The sequence below is a fragment of the Chrysoperla carnea genome, chromosome 2, assembly GCF_905475395.1.
Source record: "Chrysoperla carnea chromosome 2, inChrCarn1.1, whole genome shotgun sequence".
Lineage (NCBI taxonomy): Eukaryota > Metazoa > Arthropoda > Insecta > Neuroptera > Chrysopidae > Chrysoperla > Chrysoperla carnea.
This window is the reverse complement of record NC_058338.1, coordinates 36,677,812-36,692,250: the sequence shown is the minus strand read 5'-3', so window position 1 is coordinate 36,692,250 and position 14,439 is coordinate 36,677,812. Positions and strand designations below refer to the sequence as shown.

Genomic DNA, 14,439 nt, shown 5'->3' with positions numbered 1-14,439 from the left:
ATTTGAGTCTCTTTCTTTCTAACAAAACAGAATTTAGCATGAGTAGCTAAAACAAAGTAGCTTTGATAGCATAGCTACAAATGGTAGCAGTATCATCTATCCTTTCTTTCTTTCATACATCTAATTAAGGCTTGTAGATGCTCATATCATTCGTATTTCTTAGCCAATTTTAATTTCACATCAGATTACTTAAAATCAGAAACCTTTCCGAGGAGGAAGATAATCTGTAGAGTTATTACATGTCCCGACTGGTATATCAACGTTCAGTCTAAATCGTTTATGACAGAAGTTTGAAATTTGGAGAGGATATTGATTTTATACAGTAGGTGTCATGTAAGAAAGAATTTACGAAATTTATCTCTTCACTAATTAATGAATTTTAACTTATAGTACGAACCCCTTTTTTAAAATAAAATACGTCCATATCACTTGGTAATAATGTAGCATTCTATAGATTAAAGAATTTTTTAAATCGGTTAAGTAAAGAACTCAAAAATAACGGTTTCATTATTTAATGGATTTTTACTTTTGGTGAGGAACCCTGAGAAAAAAATACATCCCATGTTTTTTGCTGATAATGTAGCATTCTTTAGGTGAAATAATTTTTTGAATCGGTCAAGTTGTGAACTCAAAAATGACAGTTTGTATACATTTTCATACAAACTTTCATCTCTTATTTCATCCCTACAGGGAATGACTTTCGAAATCCTGAAATCCTTTCTTTCAAAATCCTGTCTTAAATGATACCTACAGTATAAAATCAATATCCTCTCGAAATTTCAAACTTCTATCATTAGCGATTTAAGCTGAGCGTCGATATATTAGTCGGGACATTGCTTTTCCCCCCTCCAGATTATTTTCTCCTATGAAAAGTTTCTGATTTTAAATAAGATACAAAAAACATTTTAAAAAAATCATCAAAATCGGAGGTACTATTGAAGACTTCCGAGTAAAAACATTGATTGATGCGACTATATTATATTAATTTGTAAAAACTTATGATTTATAAGATATTAACGATTTTCCACACTTATAGAATCTCAGAATGGTACTCACAGGTTTGCAACGTGGGTTTACTCGTTAATCGTAATCATTGACGTAACTAGGGAGAAGCAAGGAAAGGCTGCGCCCATCCTAGAATAATCGATAGTATCCATGTTTTTAGTCGACATAAGCAATGCTACGCTGGGTCAAAGTATTAATAATTATTTAAACTTTTAACTAAATTTGTATTGATATAAACTTATTTAAAATTAACATAGTGTTTTTCTATAAAAGCACATAGCAAAACAGGGTAGTGAACGAACGTCTTTAAGTAATAATAGTCAACATATTGCGCAATTTTACTTTACAATGGGGTACCAAACTTTCAACATATTGCACAATTTTACTTCCCTTTTAGTAACCAAAAACAATTTTGGGTCAGATTTAAATAATTACTTAGTACGGCGATTTGTGGCAAGAAACTTTCTCTTCCCGAATCGTACTTGACCTGTGTTTTATTCTTAATGACTTTATTTAAACTCGGTATACCCTCCCATTAATCGAAATAAAAAATCGGTTAAAATATTGATCAAAATTACGTAGTTTAATATGCTAATCAAAAGTTGATTAAATTATTATCGAAATTTCTCAAAAGAATTCGAAAATTTCCCATAAAAGTAAATTCTCTTACAAGTGTTAGCGATGCGGAGGATTTCGTGCATATCCTTAATAATAACCAGGTTATGACTTTCATTAAATTTTTCCAAAAAAAATTTATTCAGTTTTGGGAAAAATATAAGTTAATTCCCAAAAAAGTTAATAATTTAAGTAGTTAGAAAATATTGTTAAGTTTTTTAAAATGGTTGTCAATTTTAAATTTCATAACTACTTATTTGTTTTTAAAATAAGTCAATATTTACATTGGTGACGTGGAAACTCAAGAAAATGTCTAATACATAAAAATGAAAAAAAAAAAAACTTGAGAAAATATAAAACATTGCATTGTATGTTTATTTAATAGATATTAAAAAAATTTCTATGAAAAACATTGTTTTAAAACCAAAAATTAATCGATAAACACAAATATGTGATATTGATTTATTTATACGACATACAAATGAAAATTTTTAAAATATATAAATGGTCGCCATTCATACTGAAAACCTCACGTCCGTCAGTCCAATCACAATATATTTGGAATCTCAAATAAGAAAATTATCATTCATAAAGACCTAAAAACTTACTTAATTTTCTTTGATAAAATTTTTTTTTTTTGAATTAGGAATTTTATCTCTAAAAAGATAATAAAAAATAAATTATATATAAACCTGATAATTTGTTGATTTTTATATGTGTGACGTCATCACAACAATAATCAGCCGTTCGGCTTGCGATTGGGGCGTTTCATCATGATGACTAACTCAACCTCAAATCCTGTATTACCAACAAAGTAGCGGGCGTCACCATTATACGACATTTCACAATTTTCTATTGCGCAGAAAATTTTCAAATATAAATTTATTATGAATTTTACACCAAAAAAAAAAGAAAATTCAAATATGTCAACAAAACCGATACCAAAATAAAGACACGAAATAACTCACTAAAATGAAACGCGTAATAAAAACAAAACACAAGAAAAATAATTGGAAAACTTAAAAAATAAACAGCTGCTAGTGTTTACACCCAATTCGCCATTTAACTCAAAGAAAAATTGAAAAACTCAACAAAAAAAAAACATTGTTCGCGAATAATTGTTATGAAAAAGTTTTCACCACACACCGAAAGTAAAAAATGCAAAACCTTGTTAACTGGTGTGTTTTAGATTGTATTGAAATATGGTTAAATTTTGAATAAAAATCATTTTATTTCACTCACTCATACACATATTTAAATATATATTATAAAACAAAGAGATCAATATTATCATTTGTCGTGTACTGAACACCGTGTACCGTGTGATGGTCTTACTTATTTAGTTGCCAACAAATTATTGAATACAAAATTCAAGTTCAGAGTGTAGTGTGCATGTTAGATGATTTTAATGAGAAAGGTTCTCGTGTGCGCAATAAAAGTTCCATGTTTTGCGCGATTGTTATTACCGCTGTATGATGATCGGTTGTGCTATGTGTTTGTTGTCGACAATATGTATAAAATATATAACTATATTGCTAACTGCTGGGGCACTCGCCTGCTGCTGCTGCATTGCAGCATTATCGCGCATGCTCATTATAGCTAACAAGGAATGGATTTAACCTTGACAATGAACTTGGCACAACCACGGCTGGTGCTGGCTTGCTACTGTAGATATACATTACTAAACATATACATACATACACATATGTACATACAACATACATACATTGTGAACTAACACCACGGTGTTATACAGTGTGTGCCGAGCCGAGCGGTGTACGTGGTATATTTACGTGGTACAGCTAAAGTACATGATAATATTTTATTTGGAATGAAATATGTATGTATGTATGAATGTATATATGTTTGTACGTACATAGAAGAAAATTTATCTATATACTTCAGCGGATGTAGACGAAATATTGTTGATATTCAGAAGTAAAATAAGCTGCAAAAATATTTATGCCAAGCCGTAGCTTTTGACTTGTAGAAGAAAAATTTTTAAACACGCACAAAAAGACCATTTTTGGAAAATTAACAATTTCCAATTGGAATATTTTTTCCTTTATATACATATACACCTTTCCTGTTTATACATATCAAAGAATTCAAGAAAAATTTCTTGAAAAAAAAGCACAAAATAATTTGTAACACAAACCCTTCGTACAAAGCGACAAGAGATGATAAAAAATTTTAAGCAATAGATTCTAAAACTAGAAAGTAAGTTTTCTAATGAGCATGTAAAAATTTTAGATAACACCTTTTTTTACATAATGGCGGCCAGGTGAAAAAACGCCTAAAATATGGAAAATTCTGCTTTATAAACGAATTCTGTGAGAGTGGTAAAATTAAAAAAAAATATGTAAGGGATTAAAAGAAGATTTAAGTTTTTGGAAAATTTCAGCGCGGGATTATTTTAAATGGTACAGGATTTAATTTAGAAGTGTCAACTTTGCTAAGAAAGCGAATATTTTGATCCATAAAGCTCGTACGTAAACTTTTCAGTTCATTTTCAAGAAAAATAAACAAGCTTGTAGCGGTGGTAAAATACTTTTTAAAATTTTGGTATGCTTCTAAACTTATATAAAATTTAGGGATAACATTTCAACCCTTCAGCCCTTCGTGCAAAGCGACAAGGTTAGGTTAGGTAATATTGTCTATCCACGGGAGACACACTTAGGCCATAGTGCCCATTGTGATACCTTATATGTGTTTTATCACCTTTTTCGGTGATAATTTCATTTATCAGTTCTTCAATTATTTCGAGAGCCTAAGCCATTAATTCCAAAACTTGAAAGTACAAGTTTTCAAACAAGCTATTGCTATCCCAATTCGATGATTTTTCGCAAAGATACAGATATTTCGCAAAGATATTTTGCTTGTGTATATTATTGAGAAAAAAAAATATACAGGTTGATAAAAATTTACATCCTCTGACTTTAGACTGAAGTTTCCAGGCATTCTGTTCTACAAGTCAAAAGTTACACCATGCTATTGAGAACATTGCTGTAAACCTACGGACCCAGGACCCAATTGACCTATGTTGCTCATTTACGAACTCAACCTCACTTTTTATGTCCTGAACACGCAATAAAAATTGAATCCTGTAGCATCAATATTTTTAAGCGTTACAAACTTGGGACTAATTCATAATATTTCATATACATGATATAAAATTTAGATATAACTGAAATAACTTGTTTTTTCTACGTATATGAAAAATGTTATTCTACAACTCAAAAGCTACAATTTGATATAAGTGGCATTTCAACTTTTTTTTATTTTCTTTTATTTACACATATTTCGGACGGATTATTTCTACATAAATATATCTATAGTACAATAATATACACTATATATAGTGTGATATATATTAGGAGTCAGGTTATACTACGCATATATTAGCACTGTTCTCATAATACAATAATATTATTATTTATATGATTATAGACGGACTACTACGGTGTAAATGTTTATAAATATTTTAAGGAGACGAACATATTATATCTTATAAACTGATATTATTAACAAATTGGTTTAAAGATAGATAGTTTTATATTCCGAGAAGTATCAAGTATGAAAATAATCTAGAAATTCTATTCTCATATAATATTTATGAATGTCAATTGGTTTATTTTTTATTCACGTCAAAAAGGAAACAAAATATCCTTGTGATATTTGACATCGATTACTTTTCCGGAAAAATATCTCTCTCAATTGAGCAAATTCGTATTAAAATTTAATATATCCAATTTTAACAGCAATAATAATAGAAGCGCAGGGAACTCAAGCTGTATATTACGATCATAATATTCCATTTCAATTCCCGATTCTTCCACCATTAAACACATTCTCTATGGTGATTTTAATTTGATCTAGAAGTCGATGATAATTTAAAGCTATGTTGATAATACTTAGGTTTAAACGCCTCCAAACACGGTTACTGGGTCCTATGTAACACTTAAACGCGGAGTGTTGATAATTCCCACAAAAATACACATTTTTTTGTAGTTGGTGTCACATATTTCTCTTCAAACTTGATTCGCCGAGTTCTTTTTTGTAGGAAATAATGTTTGTTAAAAACAAATCAACGAGGGAATAATTTGCTAAGCTAAATTCGATTTTCGTCGATTTTATTACTTGTACTAACGCTTTTCTGACTTATGCGAATTCTAAACTACGAGATTTCTAATAAATCTTGATTTTTTGCGTCTTATTCGGTCATACTTGTCGTGTATCCTTGTACTCATTTGTAGAAGTAGAAATAATTGTGAACGTAAATGCTAGTCTAATAGAGATTCTGAGATTTGTATATCAAGGTATACTAAGTTTCGTCCCAAGTTTGTAACGCTTAAACATATTGATATTACGAAAAACATTTTTGTATAGTATCGATAAGATATTAAGCTGAAATTTTTATAGCATGCTCAGGAGACATCAAAAGTAAGTCGAGTTCGTAAATGATCAACATAGGTCAATTGGGTCTTGGGTCCGTAGAACATGACGTAAAAAACAAACGATTGCGTAATTAACACTGTCTATAGATGATATTTCAACAATTAACTCAGTCAATTGTTTTTTTTTTTACTATCAAACTAGAAGTTCATTTTTCGAAGCAAATATTATAGAAGATGAATGTGAAAAAAATCACAAGATGACGTAAAAATTAGCAATGACAACTTAGCACGCTATTAAGCCGGAAGTCGTGTGAACGAAGTTATGTAAAGGTTAGTATTATTTAAATCTGACAAACAAGTACATAATTTTTGTAAGTTTTTTTAAAATGATTGGGTGCTTTAAATTCATTTTGAGCTAGAATTTGTACATATTTTATGGATAAGCTTATAAAACAACAACACGCTTCTTCTTTATGTGGACACTTTCAACTGTTTGGAAGTTTTAATATTTATTTTTGCACTACTTTATAAAATGGATTTGAAAAACGTTTGAGAATTTGTGTAAACGACGTCAAGATCAAATTTTCGTAATAAGAAAAATTTTGCGAAGTAAAAGTGAATGAAAATTGTCGGAAAAGGCTATAAAAGTTTTTTGAAGGATTCAAACAATACTATTTTCCGATCCATTTTTCGAGCAAGAGGCCTGTCTATGTTATCATATGCGCGAAAACACTTTCCATGTTATTATAATTTAAGCTCGCGATCGAAACGATCGAAAATATTCGAAATCGTTTGGTTTTACCAACGTTTTAAATTTAGTTATCCGATTGAAAAATAATTAAGTTACATTCAAGTTTGAAAGATGTTCAAAATTTCTTTTTCTTAGGAATATCGTGTATATGCATTCTCATTAATGCCCTTTAAAACAAGGTAAATTTTTGAGCTGGTAAAAGGCTTATTTTCTTGAAAAATTTGTAAAAATAATACCCATTAATCAAAGGAATGACAAATATTTTTCTATAAAGAAAATTATTGCAAGCGGGACTCGTTTTTCCATAAAATACATTTAAAGTGATGCAATTGCATGTATTTCTGCGTTATTTCTTCTATAAGTGATTCTCTAAACATTTAGACATCAGAAAACTTTTAAAAAATCCTGTTAATTTTTTCAAATTTCATTTTTCACACCCAGATAAAGTGTAATAATAAACATTTGTATAGTCCCAGAGCAGGTAAAAATACACTCTCATTAAAATGGTGAATGAAATAATGCAATTTTTCTTTTGCTATTTTAATGGGAGGGATTTTTTCCTACCCTTTGACTATAGAAATTTTTCTTATTCTTTTGTACCTGAATGTGAAAAAAGCAAATTGGGAAAATTAACAGAATTTTCGAAAATAAAAGTACCCAGGGCAGGTTAAATATGAATGCCTGCAGAATTTTCAAATTCCGAATCGATAGAGTAAAGGGTATAATCGCAATGCTTGAAATTCATCTGTAACTTTAAAATTTTTTATCTGGACAATGGCGTTTCTTTGTAAAGTTCTTTTCCCACCAACGAATATTTAAGAGGATTTAAAAAAAAACTTCACATCAATCAAAAATTTGTACATAGCAGGCTTTAACTAATATCCCGTTGTAACTAATATTCAATTTTTTCATAAACTAAATATTCTACGGGTCTTCTAAAATCGAAAACCCACGCAGAAGCGTACCTAAACTACTAAATGCATACATTAAGCTCAATTTTTAACATATATAAAAATTCAATATTACTTACATTAAAAAAATAACTTGCAACAATCACATTACATAATGTCTTAATGTATTACATAATACGGTAGAGTTTACAACCGTACATCACTATTCTACACAGATATAAGCCAACATTTTTGATATTAAACAAGGCCTTCCATAATAGGATTCACCTTTATTGAATAATAAATATATTCTAATACTACAAATCATATGTTTCATATAAAATTTTCGTTTTGTCAAAATACATACATACCAACAAACAAAATCGATTATCAACTAACTGTGTGAGCAAAACAAAAACGAACCAAATAAGAGATAGCAATATAGGCAAATGGTATAAGGACAAATAGGACAGTAAGTAATACACACTTATACATGTTTAATATGTGTGTACACGTGTAACGCGTGGGGTTTTTACACATACATGCAAACATATACACTGACCATAAAAAAAATTGGACCACTTTTAACTTTATTTAAAGGACCTCGCAATATAAGATAGGAAAATGGCTTTCTGTGAAACTATTTTTAACCCACGATAAAATGTTGTTTGCATTATTCTGTTCAAAAGCTCTCACGGCCACAAAAATTTTTATCGAGTTGTTTTCGAGCTACGGGTGATTTGAAAGATCCTATTTTTTTTTTGAATCCTTCAAGAGTTTTATAATTACCTGCCGTTTGCACTGAGAATTGGAATGATATGAGAAATCAATCAGTGAAAGCTTTAGTAAGCTTGCTTATTTATCTTTGAAATTCGTTTATGATTTTCCTGTACGAACTTGTTGACAAAACTGATATTAAAATTAAAAGTTTTAGTTGAAAGTCAAAAGAGTCAATTTTGCTTTGACAAGGCTCGTCCACAAAATATCGAACGAGAGAAAACTGTATTTTAGAGAGAAACACAAAATAATTTTGTAGGCTATGAATTCGAAAACTAGAAGGAACAAACTTACAAATGACTGTACTTGATATTAATCTGATCTTTTTACGCGGAGCTGTAGATGAAATTAGATAAAAATAATTTAAATAAATGCTACTTTTTAAAGGACAAGCTTTTATCGTATTAAAAAGTAGAAAATAATTTTGTAGGACTCACTCATACATGACTATTCGAAAAAGTTTGAGGCGCTCAATATAAACTGTCAACAATGATTCGGAGCACTTCAATGTATGTATGTAAGTATGTTTGTTCGGGTGGAATCTTACAACTTATTTTTATATTAGGTGCCTCAAGTTTTTACAAATAGTCATGTATGTGTGACTCCTACAAAATTATTTTCTACATATTGGTACAATAAAAGCTTGTTCTTTAAAAACTATTCTGTATTTACATTTTTTTAATAAAACTTTTAATTTAAGACTAAAAAAGGCATGTAGCCGATGGAAAAATCAGGACCACTTACTTTACCATACATTGTCATCCAAACTAAACGTGTATACAAAATTTCAGCTCAATCGGTTGAGGATAACTGACTCAAAATTAAGTTGCAAAATTCCACGCGGACAAACATACATACATACAAACATTGCAAGTTAAATAAAAGCTTGTAAAATTAAAATTTTTCTAAATGGTCCGATTTTTTTTGTTAACCAGTGTACATAGGCTAAAGTTTGGGAAGCGATACACACATACATATAACGAGAGTCGGCACGATTATTATGATTATGATTGTTATGGTATACAGAGAAACTCCGAACAAACCGCGCCCTTGTCCTTGACATTGACTCTGCTTTTACACCGAGTGGAGAGGAGAGTATAACAAAGCTACTATATGCTATCCTTGCAGCAACATACAACGTTCACTACTGGATTTGATTCGTTGTTATACTCTCGAATAAAACAATCTCCCATACCAACGTTATATTTTCTTCCAGAGAATAGAATATACCACCACACCAGAGAGTAGAGCTCTAGCTAAGAGCTAGTCGCTGCTGTTGTTTGTTGTTTCGATCTTCCAACCTACACCAACTTTTCCCCTGAAAACTAAAATATTATACATGTTACGTATTCTGTTATATCATACCACATCAACATCCTAGTGTAACGGTGAAAGTGTAACCAAACTACGCATAATATTCGACGTTTGAATGTTTTGTACACTCAATGAAAAGAATACTTTTTTACAGGCACGCTTTAATCCAACACAATGGACTTGAAAGTAAATTTTAATAATTAAAAAGAAAAATAAATAAATTTTTCCTAAGTCACGATAATAAACAATTAAAAGCTTGTCGCACCATATTAAGATTTTATTTCTGGTTCTACTAGATATTAGCTCTCTTGGATGTTCATTCTAGATTATCCGATTTTGTCTCTCATTATCCAACGTTGAATGTCTTTGCCAGCATCAATTATAACATAATAAACATGAAGCTATTTAATATATATAGTAGAACGGCGATTATCCGAATTAATTGGGACCGGTGTCGATTCGGTTAATCGAAAATTCGGATAATCGGACATAGATAGACTAGTAATAAAGAAAGACGAACTATCACATATAGAATAAACTTTATTAAGTTTAAGAAACACAGTTCTACAATCAACGTCGCAAAATATACAGTGTCTTGCCTCTAGCTTTCAACCATAACAATTGAAATTATATCTGGACTCCAACGAGTTCCAACTTGTTAGAACAAAACAAAACAAAAATTTCATACATACTTGGTTTTAATTTTTATATTACGCTTATTCGGGTAACTGGCGATTCGGTTAATCGGCGTTCTACTGTACTAATATTTTGGATTTGAGGGCGGAGCAAAAAATTTGAAAAAATACTTTTAAATTTTTTGTATATTTACCCTAATCTACAGGGTGAGTCATTTTAATATATACATCTAGATATCTTGTTTTGTAGTTAACCAATCAAAAATAATATTTGAAAGTTTAAGAACAAAGTTAACCTAATAGTTTTTCAAAATTTCTTGTACATAGCACATAAAATATCATAGTCTGTGATTTGCGTCATTTAAAATTAAAAATGAATGTCCCATATTTGTAACAAAAGTTATGTAAAAATGAACGAAGTGGCTGGTTATCACGAGGTTAATAGTAAATATTATAAACGATATCGCGCGAACAAAAAGTGATATCGATTTAAATAAGGTGTCGATTGAAGCGAATTAACGGCAATATGATACGAAAGGAATTTCATAACATTCGGTCGAACGTTTTGAGTCGGGAATATTTGTAAACTTTTAGAGATATAACAAAAGTACATAACGAATCCTTATAAAAAAATTAACAACTTTTGTTAGGAACATTTTCGTATATTTCATTATTTATCCGTGAGTGAGCAATTTAGGGCAAAACTTTGGTGTCCATTTTCTCTAAAGCTAGACAGTTGAATATTTTTAATGAGTTATAAAAGATTTTCGAAAAAAAAAGTTTTCTAGAAAATACTTCGAATACTTATCAAAATTTGTAAAACTAGAACAAATTGGAGGGCGGAAAACTTATCTAATTTATAAAATTTAACGAAAGCACGGATATTCAAAATAACCTATACAGGATATTTCAACAATTAACTCAATCAATTTGCAACTCCGGTGACAGATAAAATACAGAAAGAAGTAAGATTTATGAAAAAATAAGTAAATTAATAAAACAAAATTAGCCGAAGTTAGAATTTTCTATTGTCCAAAAATATCCAGACATAATGAATTACACATTTTATTTTTATCTGTTAGAAAATTCTTAATCTAATAAATTTTACTGGTTGTATTTTTGTTGAGAATGTGAGTGCTTAGTACAAGTAAAACAAACTTTAGACACCAACAACTTTTATCAGACATATAAATTAAAACCCATATATACACAGTAAAGTATATGCCTTCCCATACCCTCCACCAAATTATCTATAAATGTATATACCTTTCTTTTGCAAGGTGTTAAAATCTATTATTTCTATTTACTAACGAAAATGTGTTAAACATTTTATTAAATTATTAAACATTTGTGTTAATTTGAACCCAAATAGCACACTCAAAGTTATTATTAAAATTAAATTAGAACGAGTTAGATTAGAGAAGTTAATACAATATTCAAAAATAAATGGTTTTGGTTAGTCACACACCTTATGACAGCTTTTACTTATTACATACAAAATAAGTACTAGTTGAAAGAAAATTGTTCGTAAAGTTGTTACCCAAATCACTTAAACTTTACTATACATTTTTTTAATATTTATTCGAAAGAAAATACTTATATGTATCCATAGAAAAAACTATATCGCGGGTCTTATGAGTGTCTATTATATTCAATAACTCCGGAAATCGAGTATTGAGGAAGCCCAAAATGCATTTGGACTTCTAGATTAAATTTGTACTTTCAAATAAGCCAATTAGTCGAAATCGTATAGAAAGCGTCTTTTTTTTTCGTGTCGTCTGTCATCAGAGTGGTTCAACTTCCATTCTAATTAAGATTTTTATTTGAAATTTGTTTTACGTAAGCTTAAAATAATAATTAATAAATGATAAAAACCTCAAAGTTACATCTTTTCATTGTTCTTCAAAAATAATTCCCAAAAAATGCTTAAAAAATGCCTGCTCACACAGGGGTATCTCCTTAAGAAAGGGGAATTTTTAGGTTGTGTTTATGAGTATGAGCTACATTATTGTTAAGTTTCATTCATATCCATTCATTAATGTAACAAACAAACAAACAAACATCCTTATTTATAATATATAGGGATGTGTAGGCATTGGGATAGGGATAATCGTAGTTTTGTTGTAGAAAATTTATATAAAATTTTGACACAATATCTTTGTTTTATTTATGATATCACATCATATATCATTTAAAATATTTCATTTTAAAATTCATTTGTTTGAACGCTGGAAAATGTTTTTAAAAATAACATTGACGACAGACAACAAACACAGCGAATAAAGGAATTTGATAAATGTTTTACGAGTCACAATTATTATTTGTGTTTGTACTAATGATAATAATACATGAGATGACAAAAAATCTTTATTTTCAATAAAGTAAACAACTACACAAAAGATGAAAATAACAGAAAAGTTATAAATTTAAAAATAAAACAGGGAAAAAGTTCATAGAAATAGAAAAATCCTGATCGTATTTGAAATGTATTCGATAAAAAATAGCTGTATTCGGCAGCATTCGTTACTTCTAACTAAATTTTTTGACTTCCGGCTACGATTATGATATTTTTTCGTTCAAATTAATTGTCTAGCGCGTTTTACCCTAAGCGGTACATTTTTAGACCGTGAGTACATTTCTTGTCAAACCCAAACATAATAAGCACAAAATGACGGGTGAATCATGGAATTTGGAAGGAATAAGATTTGGAAGGAATAAGGGAGATAAGAGGGAGGCAGAAAAAAACTTGCTAGGGTATTAATATATAAGATATAATATTGTTGGAATTTACTCGTCAAGATCCTACTTTTGATTTCAAACACGACTTTATCCAAAAATTTTCAGTACTTAAACATTAAAATCGTAAACATTAAAAGACACGTATGATATAAATACCTTTACTCTAGAGAATTTAACGCTCTATAAATTCATCACATTACTTTTTTTTTTGTAGCCTTAATATTGTCGAAAATATTTTCCAACAAAGTTTATCTTGGAAGAAAACCCAGTTGTAAACAGTTTTTTATTTGGTTCTACCCATCAAACAGTCAGTATATGTTTCCACGAATTTTACCTAGGTGGCATTTTTTTCAGAGATGAGGAGGTCTTTTGCACAATCTTCTTATACTTCCGTGATTTTGTTTTGTATATATTGAGATAGCTCGCTTAACACTAATTACTGAAATAATCACTTTTCCCGAAAAAAAAGTTAGATTGATCTTGATAAGTGTGTATAAAAATAGATGTGACTTAAAAACATTCCACAATATAATAGCTATCCATTTTTCTGTAGCACGTTATATGTGTGTAGCCGATTAGATTATAATATATTACTGGGTTTTTCTTTATTTTTTTGAATAAAATATTCAGCATTTGTAAAGCTTTTAATTTATATTCAGTTTATTTAAATAAAAAAATTAACATAAATTGATGTATATTTAAAAAAAAAATAAAAGAAATCTTTTGTTATATTGTCGAATAAGCCAAACTTTTTTTAGTGAAGCCATAATAAACGATAGTTATTATTTTGTTATATCTTACAATTACATTTTTGTGTTTGATATTTATATTGGAATATTCTTATAAATTTTACACTGTGTATCAAACTTAAGGTGGTTGTCTTTGTACAATATTGTAAAAATAGTGTACTACATCATACAGCAGTGGTATGTACGTATAGATATGCTTAGCACACTCAAATAAGTACTAATTTTAACATGCTTTTAACTCAACTGTCCATTGATCACGTATTCTGTATGATAATAGCATGATAATAAACATCTGTAATTCTGCATATAATAAACATCTCTCTTACATTACTTATACTCTAAATATAATTGTTTCTGTTGTACAAAAAATTTAAATAACTTTGAGTGACTATATCTCAAGAATGAAGCGGTCAATAATTTTGGTTTTTTTTTTTAAACTCGCATGCACAAATTCATGAATGTTCAGTTAGTTTTTTTGAAAATATATTAAATCTAGTTTTTTTCTAGAATTAAAAAATTGTTAAAAATACAGCAAAACTTTTTCCTATGCTCTCCATGTAAATTATA

General features: G+C 29.2%; 1 protein-coding gene across 2 annotated transcripts in view; it reads right to left on the bottom strand.

Annotated features, from left to right (window-relative positions):
- Positions 1–14,439, bottom strand: part of LOC123292426 (DNA-directed RNA polymerases I, II, and III subunit RPABC3) — a 107,288-nt gene that overhangs the window by 50,043 nt on the left and 42,806 nt on the right. The window lies entirely within an intron of this gene.